The following is a 23,687-nucleotide window of genomic DNA, read 5'->3' on the forward strand; positions in this document are numbered from 1 at the left end:
AAAATGCTGGTGTACCTCAGTGGGACAGACAGCATCTCTGGAGAGAAGGATAGGGGACGATCAGCCATGATTACAATGAATGGCGGTGCTGGCTCAAAGGGCCGAATGGCCTCCTCCTGCACCTATTTTCTATGTTTCTATGGGGTGATGTTCCGGGTCGAGACCTTTCTTCAGACAGCATTGTCTGAAGATTCAACATTGATCTGTCCAATTTACCTAAACCATACCCCCCCCCCCCCCCCCCCTCCACCCCTCTCCTTTTCCCCCTTCTCTTACCTGCACCCTGCTGGGATGTGACACATATCTCCCTTCCCCCTTCCCCACTCACATCCCCTCCCACCGAGACCCCTTCCTCTGGCTTCACATTTCACGCCTCTTTTCACATTAGCTCAATACTTTTTGTCTTTTCATCTCTGGCCCTTGCCCAATCACCTGTATCCACCTATCACTTGCAGGGTTTGCCCTGCCCCACACCTTTCTTCCAACTCTCTCCACCCCCATTTAGATGGACAATGGTTCTGAAGCAGGACCCCGACACGCAACGTCTACTGCCCATGTCCTCTAGTGTTGCTGCCCGACCCACTGAGTTTAGGGCCTGTCCCACTGTACGAGGTAATTCAAGAGTTCTCCCGAGTTTGAACTCGGAGAATTACGGTAATAGCTGTTCGTAGGTAATCGGGGCTCTCGTGGACATTTTTCACATTTCTGAAAAAACTTCACGAGTTACCGCATTTCCCGAGTACCTGCCGTTAGCGTTACGAACCGCCACGAGACGTCCACAAGCTCCGACGTAGCCGCTATGTACATTCTAATATGCGGGGATCGCTGGTCGACGCGGACTCGGTGGGGCGAAGGGTCTGTTTCCGCGCTGTATCTCTAAACTAAACCATAACCAAAACAATGCTGCCAACTATATTCTGCTCTCTGTATCTTCCCCTTTCCTCTATCTATTGCACTTGAGTTTGGGTTGAATGCGTTGATGTGTAGTATTATCTGATTTGGACAGAATAGCGTGCAAAAGCAAAGCCTTTTTTCACCGCGTGTGACAATAACAAACCTAAATCCGACCTGACCTTTCCGCAGATGCTGCCTGACCTGCCGAGCCTTTCCAGCATTTTCCGTTTTTATTTACCACATAATTCCAAAAGCAGACACGACTGTTAAGGCAAACCACAAGTTCTGACGAATAGTATGGGAGCAAGAAGCTAATCAAGCAGTTAGATTAAATCTCCTCAATTAGAGTCATCAAGTGATACAGTGCAGAAACAGACCCGTTGGCCATACATAGATGGATCTTGTCAAGCATTGTCACTTGAGGTTTGATTATATATATATATCAATCAGTGCGAATATTATTTCAATTAGGTTATCCTTGTTTCACACGATTTTATTAAGGAATCTGTTCCATGACTTTAATCAAATATTGGGATTAATGTAGGATTATAAATGGGTGGTTGATGCCAAGAGTGGACCTGATAGGGCAAAGACTATGTTTCTATGCAGTGCCTCTCTTAAATAAAAAGGCACAAAGTTCTGGAGTAACTTCTGGAGGACAGGCGACATCCCTGGGGAACATGGATAAGGGATGTTTTGGGTTGGGTCCCTTCTTCAGACTGAAGATGGCTCTCCTTCCCCGCCCCTCCTCCACCTCCATTCCATCCTCTGGCTTCACAATACTTTTTGTCTCATCTCTTTGTCCAACCATCTGCCTATCACCCCCCCCCCCCCCTACCCCCCCCCCCCCCATTGCTTGGGTTTACCTATCACCCCCAATGCTTGGTGCTTCCCCTCCTCTCTTCGAGCTTTCTTCCTCCCCCTTACAATCGGTGCTCTCCACGGATGCTGACTGACCCACTGAGTTACTCCAGCACTTTGTGTCCGTCCCCCTCAGCGGTAGAGTTGTTGCCTCTCCGCACCAGGGACCCGATCCAGTTCGATCCTGGCCGTGCGGAGTTCGTACGAGCTCCCCGTGACCGCGTGGGTTTTCCTGACTGCTCCAGATCCCCCCCCCACATCCCAAAGACGTGCAGGTTTGTTCAGGCTTCTTCAGACCCCACAAGATGGGAAGATTGGCGATATGCCTTCGCTAAACTTCCCATCTTGGCACATTGGAGGATCAAAACCTCATAACGTGCTTTGGCAGCTTACAACCCAGCGATATGAGAATTGATTTCTCTAACCTTAAGTAACCCTTACGCTTCTCTCTCTCTCTCCGCCCCTCCCCCATCCTCGTTCTCTGACTAGTTCCACTGTCCTCCTGACTAAATATTACAGATTATACACCTCGTTGTCACCTTCCCCTTCAGCTAACAATGATCCATTCTCCATTTCCTTGGTGTCTCTTGTGGTCTGTGTTTTCACACCTCATCTTTCCATACCCTTTTGTCCAAAGATCCTATAGCGGAGCAAGATAGACCACTCCTGCTAAATGCAATGGGCTGGTACACAAAAATGCTGGAGAAACTCAGCGGGTGCAGCAGCATCTATGGTGCGAAGGAAATAGGCAACGTTTCGGGCCAAAACCCTTTTTCAGACACCAAATGCAATGGGCTAACGTGTAGTACTCAACGGAGTGGAACATGGGCCTTTTTTCATCCATTTCAGTAACCCGACCAAACCCGACCCACAGTGTAATCAACGTTGCGGGGGAACAGTTTGTGTTAATAAATTATAATTCTGGAAATGAGGAGAAGATTTTCACCAAATAACTTTTAATTTTTACGAGGATGTTTCCATAACCAGCTTCCGTCTCCGCACTAGTATCTTTGCTCCGCGATGGGATCTTTGCTGCGGAGACGGAAGCCGGTTATGGAAATGAGGCCGAAAATTACCCATGAATCTGCTCATGACCGTACTAGGTCTTTTTCGTCTAGTGGACGATCTTGCTCGCTATAGGATCCTTGCTTTTGTCTGTCTCCCTCTCCCCTGACTCTCAGTCTGAAGAAGGGCCTCCACCAGAAACGTCACCCATTCCTGCTCTCCAGAGATGCTGCCTGTCCCGCTGAGTTACCCCAGCATTTTGTGTCTATCTTTGGCCTCCCTTATTGGTAATATGCTTCGATGTGGCAGTGGTAACAATTCAAGTGTGAAAAAAAATCAGATGTCCCGATACTAAGAGCTGAGACATAACAGAATCTATTTTCTCGTCATTTTAAGATCGTACATTGCGGGCTCACGCTGCCTGGTTGGGAGCTCGGAAAGCTCTCTCACGAATGCAAGCATTCGATTAAAATGACAAATGCCCAAAGGGATGAAACTATTAACTGCTCAGATGTGAAGTGTGCCCATAAACGACTTCACTACCAGGCAACACACATCCAAGGCTGTCGATAACAATTCTCAATTTTTGAGTGGGTGTTTATGGGATAATTTTATAACATTCTCAAGGTTCCTTATACAGTAATATTTACTCCAGAATTAATGTGAGAATTTTAACATATTACAGCCACAGCAAAGAATCTGCAGCATAACACAGACTTTTGGATGAAACAGGTTTGTGCAGGCGTCAATACTCTGCATAAACCTCCTGCACCCATTCATTGCATCCTGTCGCAAACACAGTCCCTTTATCTGTGAGGTAGTTTGTCCAGCTTGCTCTTAAACCCGGGTTCGATGCTGACTACGGGTGCTGTCTGAACGGAGTTTGTACGTTCTCCCCGTGACCTCGTGGGTTTTCTCCGGGTGCTCTGGTTTCCTCCCATACTCCAAAGGCGTGCAGGTTTGTATGTATGCGTCTGCATTTACATGAGTGGCTGCCGAGCATGTATGCAGTTGTGTGCGCATTTGTATGTTTGTGCATGTGCCTGTGTGTTTGTGCATTTGTGTGTGTGTGGTGGTGTGCGTGGGTGTGTGTGTGGGTGAGTGTGTGGGTGTGTGTGTGAGTGTATGTGTGGTGGTGGTGTGTGTGGGTGTGTGTGTGTGTGTGGGTGTGTGTGTGGGAGTGTGTGTGGGTGTGTGTGTGTGTGTGTGGGTGTGGGTGTGTGTGTGGGTGTGTGTGTGGGTGTGCGTGTGGGTGAGTGTGTGGGTGAGTGTGTGGGAGTGTGTGTGTGTGCGCGTTTGTGTGGGTGTGTGTGTGTGTGTGTGTGTGAGAGTGTATGGGGGGTGTTGGTGTGTGTATGGGTGTGTGTGCGTGTGTGTGTGTGTGTGTGTGTGAGAGTGTATGGGGGGTGTTGGTGTGTGTATGGGTGTGTGTGCGTGCGCGTGCGTGGTTGTGTGTGGGTGTGTGTGTGGGTGTGTGTGTGGGTGTGTATGTGGGTGGGTGTGTGGGTGTGTGTGTGTGCGTGCGCGTGTGTGTGTGTGTGCGTGCGCGTGTGTGTGTGCACTCTACTGAGTTTGGAACGTCAACATCATCTCCTCCTCGACAAAACACAAAGTGCAGGAGTCTGTACGTTCTCCCCGTGACCTGCGTGGGTTTTCTCCGGGTGCTCCAGAGGTTCCTGCTGAGTTACTCCAGCTTTTTGTGTCTATCTTTGGGGATCTTCTTCTATCGAGTCCACACACAAGATTAGAAGTTGCTCAGCCAGTGCTTGACACATTTCTCGGCATCTGCATACAATGGCGTCTGTCTTGCCGCTGGTGCGTGGTGGTGGAAAGATTGGTAGAAACAGGGTCGTGACATGAATGCTCTTTCCTTGACCCCATCTATGGGGATGAAGTGATCCCTGTTTGGAAATGGCGCAGTACAGATACATGAAGGATTCGGGATCAGATTATAATTGAGCTCACTAATATTTTGCTTCCATCACCCTCCTCCATCTGGGCCCACGGAGATTTCTAAACTAGGACTCGGGGGGGACAGAGTCGCTGTTAAAAGGGCTGAGTTACCTCATCACCGGCCCCAGGTGTCTGCATATGACTCACCTATTAACCTGCTGAAGAGCAGATGAACTTAATCAGGTACCAGGGGACAACTAAGTCCCTGACTACAGCTTTCTGAAGAATTATCAGCAAAGACTCCAGTAATAAAAAAAACCATGATCGGAGGCAGATGGGAAGCATATGGAGTTGTGCAATGTTTTATTTATTGATGAAGGATTTCGGATCTGTTTTGAATGTCTTGGCGTGTTGTAGACCTGCGTCTGACTGGGACCCAGGTGTGTGGGATGGAAGGAGCTCCAGGGTGCCCCTTTGAAATGAATAAAGCACATTTCAAATCATTTCCTAATGAAAATGAGTTTGTATTTCAGCACTAGATAAACTGTTGGCCCGTAGAGAGATTCATAGAAATGGATTAGTTTGGAGACACAGCATTGGAACAGGACCTTTGGCCCATCGAGTCCACACCATCCACCGATACCCATACACTAGATCCATGTTATCCCACTTTCACATCCTACACACTAGGGGCAACCTACAGACCTGCATGTTTTTGGGATGTGGGAGGAAACCAGAGCACCCGTAGGAAACCCACGTGGTCACAGGGAGAACGTACAAACTCCAACACTTTGTGTTTTGTCAAAGAGCAGCTGATGTTGAAGTTCCAAACTCAGTCCGGCACACACACACGCACATACGCACACACTAATGCACACACACACAAACGCACACACAAACGCACGCACGCACACATACACACAAACGCACACACACACACACACGCACGCACACGCACGCACACACACGCACACACGCACACACACAAACGCACGCACGCACACATACACACAAACGCAAACACACAAACGCACACACACACGCACACGCACGCACACAAACGCAGACACCCAAACACACGCACGTACACATACACACACACGCAAACACACAAACGCACACACACACACACACACACACACGCACACGCACACACGCACACAAACAAACGCACACACACACACACACACACACACACACAAACACAAATGCACACACACAGCCGCAGACACACACAGACGCAAAAACACAACACACACACACACACCACACACACACAAATGCACACACAGACACACACACAGATAGAGCTCTTAAAGATAGTGGAGTGAGGGGATACGGGGAGAAGGCAGGGACGGGGTACTGATCGTGGATGATCAGCCATGATCACATTGAATGGCGGTGCTGGCTCGAAGGGCCGAATGGCCTACTCCTGCACCTATTGTCTATTGTCCCCCTTGTGTAGCATGGTACATGGAATTCTGGGTGGCATGATGACACAACAGTAGAGTTGCTGCCTTACATTTCCATACAAACATCAGGGTACTGTGCAGATCATTTGCTTGGTGTGAGCAAGATGGCACAGTGGCACAGCGGGTACAGTTGCTGCCTCACGGCGCCAGGGTCCCGGGTTCGATTCTGACGACGGGTGTTGTCAGGATGGAGCTTGTACGTTCTCCCTGTGACCGCGTGGGTTTTCTCCGGGCGCTCCGGTTCCCTCCCACGTTCCAAAGACGTGCAGGTTTGTAGCTTAATTGGCTTTGGTAACATTGTCCCTCGCGCGGAGGGATCGTTGGTCAGCGCAGACTCGGTGGGCCGAAAGTCCTGTTTCCACGCTGTATCTCTAAACCAATGAACATTTTAAGAATGTCTCCCCATCCCACATCCACCCAGCTCCTCGAGGCTATTCTAGTTTGGTTTAGTTTGGAGATACAGGCCTTTGGCCTAGCGAGTCCGCGCTGACCAGCGATCCCCGTCCATCCCCAACACAAGCCTACACACACTAGGGACAACTTACAATTATACCGAGCCTAGTAACCTACAAACCTGTACGTCTTTGGAGTGTTGGGGGGGGAACCGAAGATCTTGGAGGTAACCCACGCAGCTCACGGGAAGAACGTACAAACTCCGTACAGACAAGCGCCCGTGGTCATGATCGGACCCGGGTCTCTGGCGCTGTAAGGCAGCAGCTCTACTGCTGCGCCACCGTGCCACCCAAGGCAGCAGGAATGAAGACTTTAACATTGTTTGACTCAGCCGTCAGCAGTTGTTGATGGCACAAGACCATCCCTGACCACAGTACAAAGCAAGTGGATGCAGAGAAACGGTCCTTTGTTTCAAGTGCGAGGAATGCGATCAGAGAAAACAAAGAGGACTTGTATTTCAGGATAATTCTCTGTTCCTGGGGGGTGAGGGGAGGTGGTGGTGGTGGGGGGGGGGGTTGCGCAAGATCTGTACAACAAAGGAAGGGAATCAGTAAACGCCGAGACGGAAAAAAATCAAAGGGAAAAGAAAGGCGACAAGAAAAGCTGGAGTAACTCAGGCGAGAGTTAGAAATGGGAGAGAAGGAATGGGTGACGTTTCGGGTCGAGACCCTTCTTCTGAACATGCCACATGTGTGGACACACACATACCTACTTACACACTCATTCAAACACATGCCTACATTGAGGCTCATAGACAAACTCACACACTTGTACACACTCACAGATTAGTACGGGTGTCAGAGGTTATGAGGAGAAGGCAAGAGAGAAGACGAAGGGTTAAATTACCCCGGCATTTTGTGTCTATCTTCAGTTTAAACCAGCATCTGCAGTTCCTTCCTGCACACGGGAAAAGAAAGTCTTTGTGGAGCAGTACAGAATGGTTCAAGGAGCTTCATGCAATTATTTTTGCATACATTACGCATGCCGGCACCGCCATGTTTTGGCACCTTTTTCAAAGTCCAAAGTGCGGTCGGCCCGGGCGCTCGATGTACTGGAGCAGTTCCCCCGAACCGATGTCCCTCTCCTCTCCCGGCCATCTTTGTGTCCCGGGGTGGGGCCTCCTGCAGCCGACCTTTAAACCCCTGTCTCACGGTGCAAGTCCACCCACGAGTGATCCCGAGTTAAAAACAAATCAAACTCGTGGCAATCACGTAGAATTAACGTAGCGGGAACGTCGGAACTCGTGGACGCAACTTAGCGACTCGTAACGCTAACGGCAGGTACTCGGGAAACTTGTTAACTCGTGAACATTTTTCATCATGTTGAAAGACTTCCACGAGTCACATTTACTCTTGAAGGAAAAACTTGAAACTTTTAAACTCGTTGTCATACCGTAGTAATAATAATAATAATGGATGGGATTTATATAGCGCCTTTCTAATACTCAAGGCGCTTGACATCGCACTATTCATTCACTCCTCAGCCACACTCGGTGGTGGTAAGCTACTTCTGTAGCCACAGCTTCCCTGGGGCAGACTGACGGAAGCGTGGCTGCCAATCTGCGCCTACGGCCCCTCCGACCACCACCAATCACTCACACACATTCACACACATTCACACACAGGCAAAGTTGGGTGAAGTGTCTTGCCCAAGGACACAACGACAGTATGCACTCCAAGCGGGATTCGAACCGGCCACCTTCCGGTTGCCAGCCGAACACTTAGCCCATTGTGCCATCTGTCGTCCCACAAACCCACGTAGTAGCCCGTGGGTTTACCGTAGTGACTCGTGAGTAACTCGTGGGTTTGGCCTGAGTGCCAGAAGTGGCTGTACCCCGGTTCACCCTCCCACCCGGCCCTTGCTCCTCGCGCCCGACGTCTCTCCAGCTCCCTCCCGGTTACGCTGACCGCGAGCCTTCGGGCGTGCTCCTCGCCGAATGGCCATGAAACGGATTAGTTCTGATGGGGTCGTTCGGATTAGTTCCAGAACAAGGGGTCACAGTTTAAGGATAAGAGGGAAATCTTTTGGGACCGAGATGAGAAAAAAAAAAATTTCACACAGAGAGAGTGGTGAATCTGTGGAATTCTCTGCCACAGAAGGTAGTTGAGGCCACAGTTCATTGGCTATATTTAAGAGGGAGTTAGATGTGGCCCTTGTGGCTAAAGGGATCAGGGGGTATGGAGAGAAGGCAGGTACAGGATACTGAGTTGGATGATCAGCCATGATCATATTGAATGGCGGTGCAGGCTCGAAGGGCCGAATGGCCTCTACTCCTGCACCTATTTTCGATGTTTCTATGACAGTACAAAGTCTGACAGTTCTTTGGTGAAGTCAATCACCAACCAAAGGCAGATCGACACAAAACACTGGAGCAACTGTGCGGGATAGGCAGCATCTCTAGAGGGAAGTGTCTATCTTCGGTGTAAACCAACATCTGCAGGTGGACAAACGTGTTGGAGAAACTCAGCGGGTGCAGCAGCATCTAAGGAGCGAAGGAAATAGGCAACGTTTCGTCCCGAAACGTTGCCTATTTCCTTCGCTCCTTAGATGCTGCTGCACCCGCTGAGTTTCTCCAGCACTTTTGTCTACCTTTGATTTTCCAGCATCTGCAGCTCCTTCTTAAACAACCCACATCCGCAGTTCCTTCCCGCACCAACCAAAGGTGTCAGCCTCCCTCCAGCTACAAAATGGAAGAAGTTTAAGGTGGGCTACCGCACCAATGCTACTGTGTTGGGTCATGTTGGCCGGTGTGGGCAAGTTGGGCCAAGGGGCTTTGTTTTCACACTGTATGGCTCCAAGACTCTATGAATTCTGTGCTGTAGGATCATTTGCCGGACGGATCTCCCGGTTGCTAACTATTTAAAATCCTCTTCCCATTCCCACGCTGACCTTTCTGTCCTGGGACTGCTCCTCCATTGCCAGAGGCAACACCCAAGTGGAAAGAACAGTGACTCATATTCCGCTTGGGAAGGTTAAGGGCCTGTTCCACGAGCATGCGACTCCATGCGGCAAGCGCGACCTAATGCGGTGGCTTGAGCCGTACGGCCTCGCGGGGCCGGTCCCACTTCGATCGCCGGAGCCCTATGGAGTTGTGCGGAGCTGGTCCCGGCATCGCGCGGGGCTCCGAAAAACTGACCGTGTTCAAAAATTCCGCGCGGGCGTGCGCAACGTCTCGACGCAGTACGCAGCGTCTGGACGCCGTACGTCACGCGCAAACTTCCCGCGGACTTCGCTCGAACTTCACGTCACTCACTCGACCTCCGCCCGGCCCCCTCTTCTGGTTTGGTCGTGCTCGCCGCATGCTGGTGGGACCGGCCCTGTACGGGGATCACTCGACCTCCGCGCGGCCCCCGCTTCCGGTTCGGTCGCGCTCGCCGCATGCAGGCGCATGCTCGTGGGACAGGCCCTTAACAGTCAATGCTGACCATGATTGCCCAGATACCAGCAATACACCAAACACCAGGGAACAATATCCAGAAGCCAATTAACCTACAACCCCTCTACGTCTTTGGAATGTGGGAGGAAACCGGAGCACCCGGAGAAAACCCACCCGGGTGGCGGAGAGGACGTACAAACTCTATTCAGACAGCACCAGAAGTCAGGATCAAATCCGGGTCTCTGGCGCTTTGAGGCAGAGTGCAGCGCTGGGCTGCCGTCCGTATTTCATCTACAAAGTATAAATCTCCTTCAGATCCCATTCCAAGTTTAAAGCCTTAAAAATAATTTTCTGAATAAAGGATGAACAAGCTAACAAGCAACGCCATGTATTACAGTCGCAAATCAAATGGACGAGATAATACAAAAACATAATTCAAAGGACTAAGCTAATCCTTCATGTGAACTTTGAAGCACACACTTTGCTGAATCTTCTGATTTTCTTACTCTTGTGGGAATCATACTTAAGATTAAAATTCAAACAGATTAAATCTGTTCCTGGTGTTCCTTGTACACTGACTCTACCCGGCAACGATGCTTCAAACTGAACGTGACATTGAACAGGAATACTAATTCTTTACTAATTTCCACCAGCGGAGTTATCAATATTTCTTACAGCCTTTTTTGTGCGGCACGATGGCGCAGCGGTGGAGCTACTGCCTTGCAGCACCAGAGACCCAGGTTCGATCCTGACTACGGGGACTGCCTGTACGTTCTCCCCATGACCTGCGTGGGTTTCCTCCGGGCACTCCGGTTTCCTCCCACACTCCAAAGACTTAAAGGTTTGCAGATTAATTGGCTTGTTATAAATCTAAATTGTCCCTTGTGTGTGTGTTGGATAGCGCTATAGTGCGGAGATCGCTGGTCGGTGCAGACGGGCCTGTTCCACGCTTGGAGTGCATATTGTCGCTGTGTCCTTGGGCAAGACACTTCACCCACCTTTGCCTGTGTGTGAATGTGTGTGAGTGATTGGTGGTGGTCGGAGGGGCCGTAGGCGCAGATTGGCAGCCACGCTTCCGTCAGTCTGCCCCAGGGCAGCTGTGGCTACAGAAGTAGCTTACCACCACCGAGTGTGACTGAGGAGTGAATGAATAATGCGATGTAAAGCGCCTTGAGTATTAGAAAGGCGCTATATAAATCCCATCCGTGATTATTATTATTATTAAACTTTAATATAATTGCATTCTCATTTAAATCAAAGTTGTCACTCACCAACGACACCTTGTTTCATACAATGCTTGCAATATAGACACGTTGCTCAAAAATATGTTTTAGGAAAATGGTTTAGAATGGGGAGAAGGCAGGCACGGGTTATTGATTGGGGACGATAAGCCATGATCACAATGAATGGCAGTGCTGGCTCGAAGTGCCGATTGGCCTCCTCTTGTACCTATTTTCTATGTTTCTATGTTTCTGTGTTTCTAACACACCCTCAAATAAAATTTGACACCATGTTTCAGAGAAATATTAGTACAGGTGATCAGATGGATATTTATTATTCACAGGATGCCAGTATCAGTGTCAGGGCTGGCTGTTATCTCCCATCCTTAATATTATTTTGCAAATATTACATTTCTTTAATGAAACTTACAGTATATAACGTAGTGCAATCATTATGTCACCATTCACCACAAGATTTATAATATGAATGAATGAATGAATGAATACTTTGTCACAAGAGAAATGATTTGTTTTGCGTACTACCCAAGGTATGCAAAGAGTCGCTACATAAAGGGCACCGACAAAGTTACAAAGTATCCCTTTGTTGCTCCCCCCCCCCTTCCCCCTCCCCCCCTCACAGCGGTCCCCCACGCTGGGTCCTTAGAAATAGGAAGGGGAGATTTGGCCCCTGAATGCTGCTATTGAATAAGAACAAGTCTGATCAGGCTGTGAGCTTAACTGTTGCATTAGTTTAGCTTAGTTTAGAGATACAGCGCGGAAACAGGCCCTTTCGGCACACCGGGTCCGCACAGACCGGCGTTCCCCGCACATTAACACTATCCTACACCCACTAGGGACAATTTTTACATTTACCAAGCCAATCAACCTACATACCTGTACGTCTTTGGAGTGTGGGAGGAAACCGAAGATCTCGGAGAAAACACACGCAGGTCACGGGAAGAACGTACAAACTCCGTACAGACAGCACCCGGGGTCAGGGTGGAACCCGGGTCTCCGGCGCTGCATTCGCTGTAAGGCAGCAACTCTACCGCTGCGCCACCGTGCCTGCCGCATTGCTTACACAGTTTAAGGATAAGGGGGAAGTCTTTTAGGACCGATATGAGAAAATCATTTTTTACACAGAGAGTGGTGAATCTGTGGAATTCTCTGCCACAGAAGGTAGTTGAGGCCAGTTCATTGGCTATATTTAAGAGGGAGTTAGATGTGGCCCTTGTGGCTAAAGGGATCAGGGGGTATGGAGAGAAGGCAGGTACAGGATACTGAGTTGGATGATCAGCCATGATCATATTGAATGGCGGTGCAGGCTCGAAGGGCCGAATGGCCTACTCCTGCACCTGTTTTCTATGTTTCTATGTCTATGTTACCCGTTGCAGCTTTACATGTGTTGCCTATGTTGTATCCATCTATCCCTGCCTTTAAAAATGCAAAGACTTTGCCTCCAATACGTTGTGAGAAAGAGAATTCCAAAGAGGTTCGGAGAAAAAGAAATGACTCATCTCTGCATTAAATCAGTGATCTATTATTTATAAACATTGAAACCAAGTCCTGGGTTCCTTCACGGGGAAGCATCATCTCTACAACCATCTCATCAAGAAAAGACATATTTGTTTCAATCGAGTCTCCTCGCATTCAGCTAAATTCCAATGGATGCAAGACCCGCCTATGCTAACTTTCCAGCATTTCAACCTGTCCATTGCATGTATCCCTCTGGTAAACATTCTCTCATCTGCTTCCAATCCATTAAAATCCTTCCTAAGCAAAACACAAAGTGCTGGAGGAACTCAAGTTCAAGTGAGTTTATTGTCATGTGTCCCTGTATAGGACAATGAAATTCGTGCTTTGCTTCAGCACACAGAACATAGTAGGCATTTACTACAGAACAGATCAGTGTGTCCATGTACCATAATATAAATATATACACACATGAATAAATAAACCGATAAAGTGCAAATAACAGATAATGGGTTATTAATAATCAGAGTTTTGTCCGAGCCAGGTTTAATAGCCTGATGTTTGTGGGGAAGTAGCTATTCCTGAACCTGGTTGTTGCAGTCTTCAGGCTCCTGTACCTTCTATCTGAAGGCAGCAGGGAGATGAGTGTGTGGCCAAGATGGTGTGGGTCTTTGATGATACTGCCAGCCTTTTTGAGGCAGCGACTGCGATAAATCCCCTCGATGGAAGGAAGGTCAGAGCCAATGATGGACTGGGCAGTGTTTACTACTTTTCCTCAACGGGTCAGGCAACGGGCAAGTTCTGTGGAGGGAAATGGATAGGCAACATTTCGGGTCAGGACCCTTCTCCAGGCTGTCCAGGTAGACTTCACATCCATCCCCTCCACAGTTGCTGCCTGTCCCGCTCAGTTAGTCCAGCACTTTGTGTTCTGCTTCCAGCATCTTTGTGTCAGTATCCTTCGGCACACATGACAATAATAAACTAAACTAAACTAAACTGTAGACAGGATGTGGAAGAATTTAGGACCTCAGGTCATGGATTCAGAATAGCTTCTGTTAGGAAGGAAATGAGGAGAAATGTATTTAGTCAGAGGGTGGTGAATCTGTGGAATTATTTTACCACAGAAGGCTGTGGAGGCCAAGTCGGTGGATATTTTTAAGGCAGAGATAGACAACTTCTTGGTTAGAACGGGTGTCAAGTGTTATGGGGAGAAGGCAGGAAAATTGGATTAGGAGGGAGAGATAGATCAGCCATGATGGAACGATGTAGACTCGAAGGATCAAATGGCCTAATTCTATTCCTATTCCTTATGACCTTATAAATTAAACCAAATAAAACTAGACCAAGCTGAACCAAACCTCATCTTTCTCACTATAAACCCACGTCCTCTAATTTTAGTCACACTTACCAAGGGACACTTCATTCTTGTCATTCCCGAAAGAGATGCTATTTATCCAAATATATATTTAATTCACAATAAATGCAGTAAATATACAAGAGACTTCATCTCTGTCCATGTTGCCATCAATTCAATACATTTCTTTAAACAATATATGGCTGAAGGCGGCACGGTGGCGCAGCGGTAGAATTGCTGCCTTACAGCGCCAGAGACCCGGGTTCGATCCTGACAACGGGCGCTGTCTGTATGGTGTTTGTACGTTCTCCCCGTGACCGCATGGGTTTCCCCTGGGTGCTCCGGTTTCCTCCCACACTCCAAAATTCTACGGGTTTGTAGGTTAATTGGCTTCCATAAACATAGTAAATTGTCGATAGCGTGTAGGATAGTGCTAGTGTGCTGGTCGGTGCGGACTCGGTGGGCCGAAGGGTCTGTTTCCACGCTGTATTTCTAAACTAAACTAAACATATCAGTGAAACTTTGGAGAGACTGATACCCAGGGCTTTAGCATGGAGGCCAATGGTGGTAAGGACTTAGACTGAGGTCCTTCCACTAAATGTCCATTGGCCCATTAGGTCATTCAGAAGCATTTTTGGAGTGAGCATTAGATCACTTAAAGAACATGAGGGAACAGAATGGATAAATGCACACAGTCCTTTAGCCAGAGTAGGGGAATCGAGAGCCAGAGGACACAGATTTATGGTGAGATGAGAAAAATGTAATAGGAACATAAAGGGCAACTTTCTTTTACACAAACTGTAGTGGGTTTATGGAACGAGCTGCCGGAGGAGGTGGTTGAGCCAGGTGTTATCACAATGTTTAAGAAACATTTAGACAGGTACATCGATAGGCTAGGTTTGATGGGATATGGGCCAAATAGTGTAGATGGGGCAGGTACACAAAATTGCTGGGGAAACTCAGCGGGTGCAGCAGCATCTATGGAGCGAAGGAAATAGGCGACGTTTTGGGCCAAAACCCTTCTTCAGACTGATGGGGGGTGGGGAAAGAAAGAAGGAAAAGGGGAGGAGGAGGAGGAGCCCGAGGGCGGGCGGATGGGAGGGTGGGAGGAGACAGCTAGAGGGTTAAGGAGGGGGAGGAGACAAAATGGGGCATGTTGGTCGGTGTGGGCAAGTGTAGATGGGGCATGTTGGTCGGTGTGGGCAAGTTTGGCCGAACGGCCTGCTTCGTGTTGAATGATGGTCTTTCCAACAATCTCATACAATAATCCACCATCATTGAGATGAGCTTTTAATCTCTGATTCTTTCAATTTAGCTAATTGGATTTGAATTCACTAAACTACCATGATGGGATTTGAACAGCAGCCCCTCGCTCAGTCTTCCAGTAAACTATCCATCACATTTTCAATGCTGTGTGAGGGAGCATCTTACACCATAACTGAGGAAGGATGTGCTGGCTCTGGAGAGGGTCCAGAGGAGGTTTACAAGAATGATCCAAGGAATGAGTGGGTTAACCTATGAAGAGTGTTTGTCGGCACTGGGCCTGTCCTCGCTGGAGTTTAGAAGAATGAGGGGGGACCTCATTGAAACGTACAGAATAGTGAAAGGCCTGGATAGAGTGGATGTGGAGAGGATGTTTCCACTAGTGGGAGAGTCTAGGACTAGAGGTCATAGCCTCAGAATTAAAGGACGTTATTTTAGGAAGGAGATGAGGAGAAATATTGTTAGTCAGAAGGTGGTGAATCAGTGGAAATCTGCCACAGAAGGCTGTGGAGGCCAAATCAGTGGATATTTTTAAGGCAGAGATAGATAGATTCTTGATTGGTACGGGTGTCAGAGGTTATGGGGAGAAGGCAAGAGAAATGTGTTTTTTTGGGAGTGAGATATAGATCAGCCATGATAGAATGGCGGAGTAAACTTGATGGGCCGAATGGCCTAATTCTACTCCGATCACATGATCTTACAGTGGAGAAGGGCATTAGGGAGAAATATATATCAGGAGGAGGTTCCAGAGTTATGGGTCTTGGCAGGCAAAGGAAGCAATTAGGCCATCATTGTTTAACTTTGAACTTTCATCCCAGCAACCCTTCAATGGTATGTTATTGTCAAGTGTAGCTAAGTACACTGATTTTTTTTGTGTACAGCCCAGTGACAATACGTTTGTCACAATCATACTAATTACAAGAGACTAAAGGGCCTGTCCCACTTGGCTGTCATTTGCGCATAATTTACACAGCATCATTTACGTGTCATGACGCACGACGCACGCGTGGTGACACGCACGTGATGTGCGCATGGTGCATGGTGCATGGTGCATGGTGCGTGGTGCATGGTGCATGGTGACACGCACGTTATGTGCGCACGGTGCATGGTGCATGGTGACACGCACGTTATGTGTGCATGGTGCATGGTGCATGGTGCATGGTGACACGCACGTTATGTGTGCATGGTGCATGGTGCATGGCGCATGGTGCATGGTGATACGCACGTGATGTGCGCACGGTGCATGGTGCATGGTGCATGGTGCATGGTGCATGGCGCGTGGTGACATAGGCAGTGACGCGCAGTCATGTGCGTCTCCCCGGGATTTTGGGATGTACAAAATCTTCACCCGCCATCTGCGTAACGCGCAAATGATGGCCAAGTGGGACAGGCCCTTAAGACAGTAAACCACACGGAGTCGCTGCACAAGAGTTGCCAGCTTTAGTTTAGATTAGGGATACAGCGTGGAAACAGGCCCTTCAGCCCACCAAGTCCGCACCGACCAGCGATCCCCGCACATTGACACCACCCTACACACACTCGGGACAATTCACAATTTTACCAAGCCAATTAACCTTCAAACCTGCACGTCTTTGGAGTCTGGGAGGAAACCGGAGCTCCCGGACAAAACCCACGCAGGTCACGGGGTGAACGTACAGACTCCGTACAGGCAGCACCTGCAGTCAGGATAGAACCCGGGGTCTGCGGCGCTGTGAGGCACCAACTGTACCGCTGTGCCACCATGCCGACCCGTACTTTAGGCGCCATCATGTATCCGAAATGTAAAAAAATCTGAACTTGGCCATATAGGCCCGTTGTCCTGACGACGGCACTGGGTACCTGAGTAACTGATGAAAATTATAGTGCAGTTTCGGGAGATACGTCCATCCCAAGAATCTGACTTTCAGACGCGTTTGAAACCCTTTTTTGTGATTTAATTTCTAAGAGCAGTCATTAAGTTAGAGCTAAAATAACAACACTTCATTTTATTCCCCGAACCTGATCCAATGCATGAGATTCATGTCCTAACGCTCAATGCTGCAAAACTGATCTCATTAAAAAGCTTTCTCTTATAAGATGATTATCGTCATCAGGAGATTATTACTCTCATCAATATCCACATTTTGTCCCGAGTGTTACGGAGCACATTAATAGAAATTAAGAGGTATTTGTATCAGAAGGGCATACGCGTGTGTGCAGGAGCAGGGAGAAATCTATATTCTCCAGCGCCTCGGGCTGAGATAAACTAAGTCAGTGTGGGGGATAATCCTCTTCAGTTGCGAGAAAACGCAAATAGATCTTGTATTTCACCTGCACACTTAGTGGTGGGAGACAGAGCTCAAGACAAAGTGTTTTTTGAACCTTTAAAGTCTTACCGTTTCGACCAGACTGCAGGTTACATAGACAAGCGCATCCTTGTGGCTTGATAGGAAATACAAATGCTTGAGTAAAGTGCTTTTGAACACTGCGTAACAGTATAGGTCATCAATATAAATTGTGCAATAATTTGTGCTCCTGGTACATTGCTATTTGCCAATCATGAAGGCTTCAGAGCCATCCAGTCTTTCAAATTCCTTACAGTGTTTAGTGCAAGCATGATAGGAATAGGGAAACCGCACTGTTTATAAACGCTGAGGCTGATTAAAGGTAGCTTGGTAAGATGGCGGCACAGTGGCGCAGCGGTAGAGTTGCTACCTGACAGCGCCAGGGGCCCGGGTTCGATCCTGACTGCGGGTGCTGTCTGTACGGAGTTTGTACGTTCTCCCTCTGACCGTGTGGGTTTTCTCCAGGTGCTCCGGTTTCCTCCCACACTCCAAAGACGCACAGATTAATAGGTTAACTAGCTTTGATAAAATTGTAAATAGACCCTAGTGTTCGTAGGATAGTGCTAGTGTGCGGGGCGATCGCTGGGCGGCGCGGACTCAGTTGGCCAAAGGGCCTGTTTCCACCCAGTATCTTTAGTTTAGTTCAGAGATACAGCGCGGAAACAGGCCCGTGGAAACAACCACCGAGCCCGCGCCGAGGGAAGCGATCCCCGCACACTTATCCAGTCCTACACACACTAGGGACAATTTACAATTTTGAATGAGGGCCAATGAATCTACAAACCTGTACGTCTTTGGAGCGCGGGAGGAAACCGGAGATCCCGGAGAAAACCCACGCAGGCCACGGGGAGAACGCACAGACAAGCGCCCGTAGTCAGGATCGAACCCGGGTCTCTGACGCTGTGAGGCAGTAACTCTACCACTGCACCACCCATAAATCTAGCCCTCAAAGCCAAAAAAAAATCCCTATCCGGCTTTTTAGGTGGATAAAAATGCTGGAGAAACTAGCGGGTGAGGCAGCATCTATGGAGCGAAGGAATACGTGACGTTTCGGGTCGAGACCCTTGTTTTCTAAATTATTTGCAGCATACAGCATGATAAAAAGTAGTGAAACGGCACTATTGAAAAACGCTGAGGCTGATTCAAGAACGCGCGGTAAGGGTGATGGCGTGTGTACAGTTAAAGGGATGGATGAATGATGTGAAGATGCCCTAATCATGTACATCTCAGGAGATTACTGTACACTTCCCACAGATTGTCATTATGTGAGGAGAGTGGGAGTAGCGCGATATAACCATGTCCTGTAATTTGAAAATGAGTTTGCTTTTGTTCAGATTGAGGTGCATACAAAGTGTAGGGGATGCTGGCAATTTGCATTGCCTCTGCACACAACCACTGCACTCATTTGATCAGCAACTCCCACTAATAACACAACACTGAAACCCATTTTTACATAATAATATTAAGCCTTCCAGAATAGCTGATGTCTCCAAAGATCGATTTCAATGAGAACTGGGGCGTGACACGAATTCCCCGTTTAAAGATTCGGCGCTTCGCCAGTGCTTAGATTTTCAACTTAAAGCCATGCTTGTCAGAGTGAAGGTTACATAAGTAAGTAATAGGAGCAGAATTAGGCCATTCGGCCCATCAAGTCTACTCTGCCATTCAATCATGACTGAGCTATCTCGCCCTTCTAACCCCAAACTCCTGTCTTCTCTCCATAACCCCAGACACCCAACTTATCAAGAATCTATCTATCTCTGCCTTAAGAATATCCATTGACTTGGCCTCCAGGCGTCTGTGGCGATGAATATCACATATTCACCACCCTCAGACTGAAGAAATTCCTCCGCATCTCCTTCCCAAAGGAACGTCCTTTTATTCTGAGGCTGTGACCTCTGGTCCTAGACTCTCCCACTGGTGGAGACATCCTCTCCACATCCACTCTATCCAGGGGTTTCACTATTCAGCAAGTTTCAATGGGATTCAATGTCCTTGTGCCCAACCTGGCTGTGTCTTTCTTTCCTGTGGCTATCAAACGTTCCAACTGCTCCCCCTTCTGCCGTGGGGGTGACTGAGACTAACTCCCCCCCCCCCCCCCCACCCCCCCCCCTCCACCTCCTCAATCTTTGCACATCCCCAAAGCCTTTACACTCGTCACTTTAATTTCATGTTTCATGCATATTGTGTTTTTTATGACTGTTGGCAAATTAATTTCCCCCCTGGGATAAATAAAGTTCTATCGTATCGTATCGTATGCCCCTCTCCGTCAGCCCCATTTGCCCGTGTTCGTCACCTATCTCTCTAAACTTTTTCTATTCATGTTCTTGTCCAATTGGCTATTTAAAAGCTCTTCTTGTTCCTGGCTCAACCACTTCCTTTGGCAGCTTGCTACAAATGTGCAACCTTTTCTGAGTGCACATAAGCACAGAACATATAACAGTTCAATAGACAATAGGACCAGGAGTAGGCCATTCGGACCTTCGAGCCAGCACCGCCATTCACTGTGATCATGGCTGATCATCCACAATCAGTACCCCGTTCCTGCCTTCTCCCCATATCCCCTGACTCCGCTATCTTTAAGAGCCCTATCTAGCTCTCTCTTGAAAGCGTCCAGAGAAATGGCCTCCACTGCCTTCTGAGGCAGAGAATTCCACAGACTCACAATAATCTGGGTGAAAAAGCTTTTCCTCATCTCCATTCTAAATGGCCTACCCCTTATTCTTAAACTGTGGCCCCTGGTTCTGGACCTCTCCAACATCGGGAACAAGTTTCCTGCCTCTAGCGTGTCCAAACCTTTAATAATCTTATATGCACGGCAACAGGCTCTTCAGCCCACAAGGTCTGTGCTACCAAGGGTGCCAAGTTTAGTTTAGTTTGTGTCTGTGCGCATGCGTGTGTGTGTTTGCTCTACATAGTTTGGAACCTTGACAATATATGCCCCTTGGACAAAGTTGTAACATTTCCCCTAATGTTGTCCTGAATAGATGAATCGAGAACCAGAGGACATAGGTTTAAGGTGAAGGGGAAAAGATTGAATGGGAATCTGACTTTTTCCACACAAAGGGTGGCGGGTGAATGGAACGAGCTGCCAGAGGAGGCAGTTGAGGCAGCGACCACACCAACGTTCAAGACAGGTACATGGATAGGATGGATTTAGTGGGACGTGGGCCAATTGCAGGCTGGTGGGACTAGTGTAGCTGGGACATGATGGCTGTTGTGGGCAAGTTAGGCGAAGTGCCTGTTTCCACACTATATGACTCTATGATTCAATGACTCTTTGTGTACAATGTGTGAACGGCTGATTAATGGTTGGAGTGGATGCAGTAGTCTCAAGATCCTGTTTCCGTGCTGTATCTCTAAACTAAACCAATATTGCACAGTGTTCTTCCTCTGGTTACAATTAATTTAATAAGATAACTTTTCCCCTTTAGAAAAGATTCACCTCTATCTACCCCATTTGTGGACATTGGACCTTGTCTATGGAACTGATGGGCTACAACGCTGAGAACTTATATTCTGCAATCTGTATCTTTTCAAGATTTAAGAGAGTTTATTGTCATGTGTCCCTGATAGGACAATGAAATTCTTGCTTTGCTTCAGCACAACAGAACATAGTAGACATTGACTGCAAAACAGATCAGTGTGTCCATATACCATTATATAAATATATACACACAATGAATAAATAATTTCCCTTTGCTCTGTCTATTGTATTTGCATTCATTTACGGTATATTTTATTGGGATGCATCACAGCAGGGTTTGGGAACAGCTCCATTTCAAGACAGCGAGGAATTGCAGAGAATTGTGGACGCAGCCCAGACCATCAAACCCTTCACGCTGCCTCCGCAAGGCCAGCAGCATAATCAAGGACGAGTCACACCCTGGCCACTCCCTCCGTCATCTCTCCTCTCCCATCGGGGAAAAGGTATAGAAGTCTGAAAGCACACACCTTCAGATTCAGGGACAGTTTCTTCCCAGCTATTACCAGGCAACTGAATGACCCTACCAACAACTAGAGAGCAGTCCTGAGCTACTCTAAACCTCATTAGAGACCCTTGGGCCATCTTTGATCGGACTTTATCCTGCACTAAACATTATTCACAGTACTCCTTTTATCATGCATCTGTACTCTGTGGAAGGATCGATTGTAATCACGTTTTGTCTTTCCACTGACTGGTTAGCATGCAACTAAATCTTTTCACTGCACTTGGTTCAAATGATAATAAACTAAACTCAAATCAACTCAATCCAATCTGTTTGGATAGCTTGCAAAACAAGATTCTCACTGCACCCTGGTACACTGGACAATAATAAACCTAGACCAAGCACTCGACCCAAAACGTCACCCATTCCTTCTCTCCAGAGATGCTGCCTGGCCTGCTGAGTTACTCCGGCATTTTGTGTCCATCTATCTTTTAACAATGACATTGTAAAGCAGAATTAAGGCATCTCGGACACCCTGCTTCCCCACCTCCACCTATGTTTTGTACAAATTCACCATTGGGACCATTGGCTCAGTAGCCGACACTGTTCCATACACCTACCTCCTCTTGGCTGGGCTTCCTCTCAGTATCGTATCTCACGCAACAAGCTCAGAATCAGCTCCCTGTTGGGAAATCCAGAATGAGAAGAAGGAAAAAATCAGTACAATTTAGAAGCAGTCCTCACAGTGCCGAGATATTTAAGTCAAGTTGTTCCTGTAAACGTGGATAGATGCACCAAACCGTTACGGCATTAACATGCCACATGTGGGCATCCACCTTCACCATTCACCGCCATTTACCGAACAGTGAAAGGCCTGGATAGCGTGGATGTGCAGAGGAGGATGTTTCCACTAGTGGGAGAGTCTAGGACCAGAGGTCACAGGACGTTCCTCAAGGGAGGAGATGAGGAGAATTTCTTCAGTCAGAAGGTGGTGAACCTTATAGATTATTTGAAGGGGTAGATTAGACCGGTGCGGAGGCCGGACTGAAGCCTGAACCCAGGACTAGATGAATAGTTATGGTCTCTGACCTATGGACCTATCTCCCAAGTTGTATTATTGATAGTTTATCCTATTTTTCTAATTTCTTTCTTTCTTTCTTTATTTTTCCTATCTATAAATATAAATAAATAAATAGAGGCAATGTTAATAGGTAACTGATAAAGGAGGATCCCAGCTACTTTGGTAACTGGGTCCCTGGAAACCTGGATATTTAATATGTAACCGTTAAACAAAGTCTGTACTGGTTTGGACTATGATATGCAGATGCCTCTAATAAAAATGTATTAAAAAAAAAAAATGGTGAACCTTGTGGAATTGTTTGCCTCAGAAGGCTGTGCAGGCCAGGTCAATGATTATTTTTAAGGCAGAGATAGGTGGAATCTTGATCAGTACGGGTCAGGGGTTATGGGGAGAAGGCAGGAGAGTGCAGTTGAGGGGGAGAGCCAAGACAGCCATGATTGAATGGCAGAGTAGACTTGATGGGCCGAATGGCCAATTTCGGCTCCTAATCACTTATGAAATCATGTTGTTCCTTTAAAGGATAGATGCACCAAACTTGCCGCATGTGGCCATTCATCTTCGCTTACTGCAAATTGCCACCTGACTACGGGTGCTGTCTGTACGGAGTTTGCACGTTCTCTCCGCGGCCTGCATGAGATGACTTCAGAATCTCCGGTTTCCTCCCATATTCCAAAGACATACAGCTTAATAGGTTAATTGGCATGGTATTAATTATAAATTGTCCCTAGTGAGTGTAGGACAGTGTTGGTGTGTGAGGATCTATGGTCGGCGTGGACTCGGTGGGCCAAAGGGCCTGTTTCCGTGCTGTATCTCTAAACTAAACTAAATAAGTGTGCATCCTAATTTTAGATGAGGTTTTCTTTGGCATTAGGTTGGCTGCCGGCAAAATAGCCATATATAATTTAAGACACTCACAAAGATCTTTCAGCTTAAGAGAGTAGTGGAGACTTTAACCACCCTGCTCTGGGATATGTCATTCTAAGCCAGGGTTCGATGTGGTGTGTGACTCACTTCTTGATTTCCCATAGTCTTTCCACCCCCTTCGAGGCATGTGTCAGAAGAACGAATCCATACTTTCCACTTAAATGC

At 47.7% G+C, this 23,687-nt stretch overlaps 1 protein-coding gene across 1 annotated transcript in view; it reads right to left on the reverse strand.

Moving 5' to 3' along the window:
• The window catches only part of cntn2 (contactin 2), a 114,168-nt gene extending 91,966 nt beyond the window's left edge, over positions 1-22,202 (reverse strand). The window contains exon 1 of the mRNA XM_033042824.1: positions 22,138-22,202. The gene's annotated coding sequence lies outside the window, so the exon portion shown is untranslated. The remainder of the gene's footprint in view (positions 1-22,137) is intronic.
• Between the last annotated feature and the right edge of the window lie 1,485 nt (positions 22,203-23,687).

The sequence above is a fragment of the Amblyraja radiata genome, chromosome 24 (genome assembly GCF_010909765.2).
Source record: "Amblyraja radiata isolate CabotCenter1 chromosome 24, sAmbRad1.1.pri, whole genome shotgun sequence".
NCBI classification, from domain to species: domain Eukaryota; kingdom Metazoa; phylum Chordata; class Chondrichthyes; order Rajiformes; family Rajidae; genus Amblyraja; species Amblyraja radiata.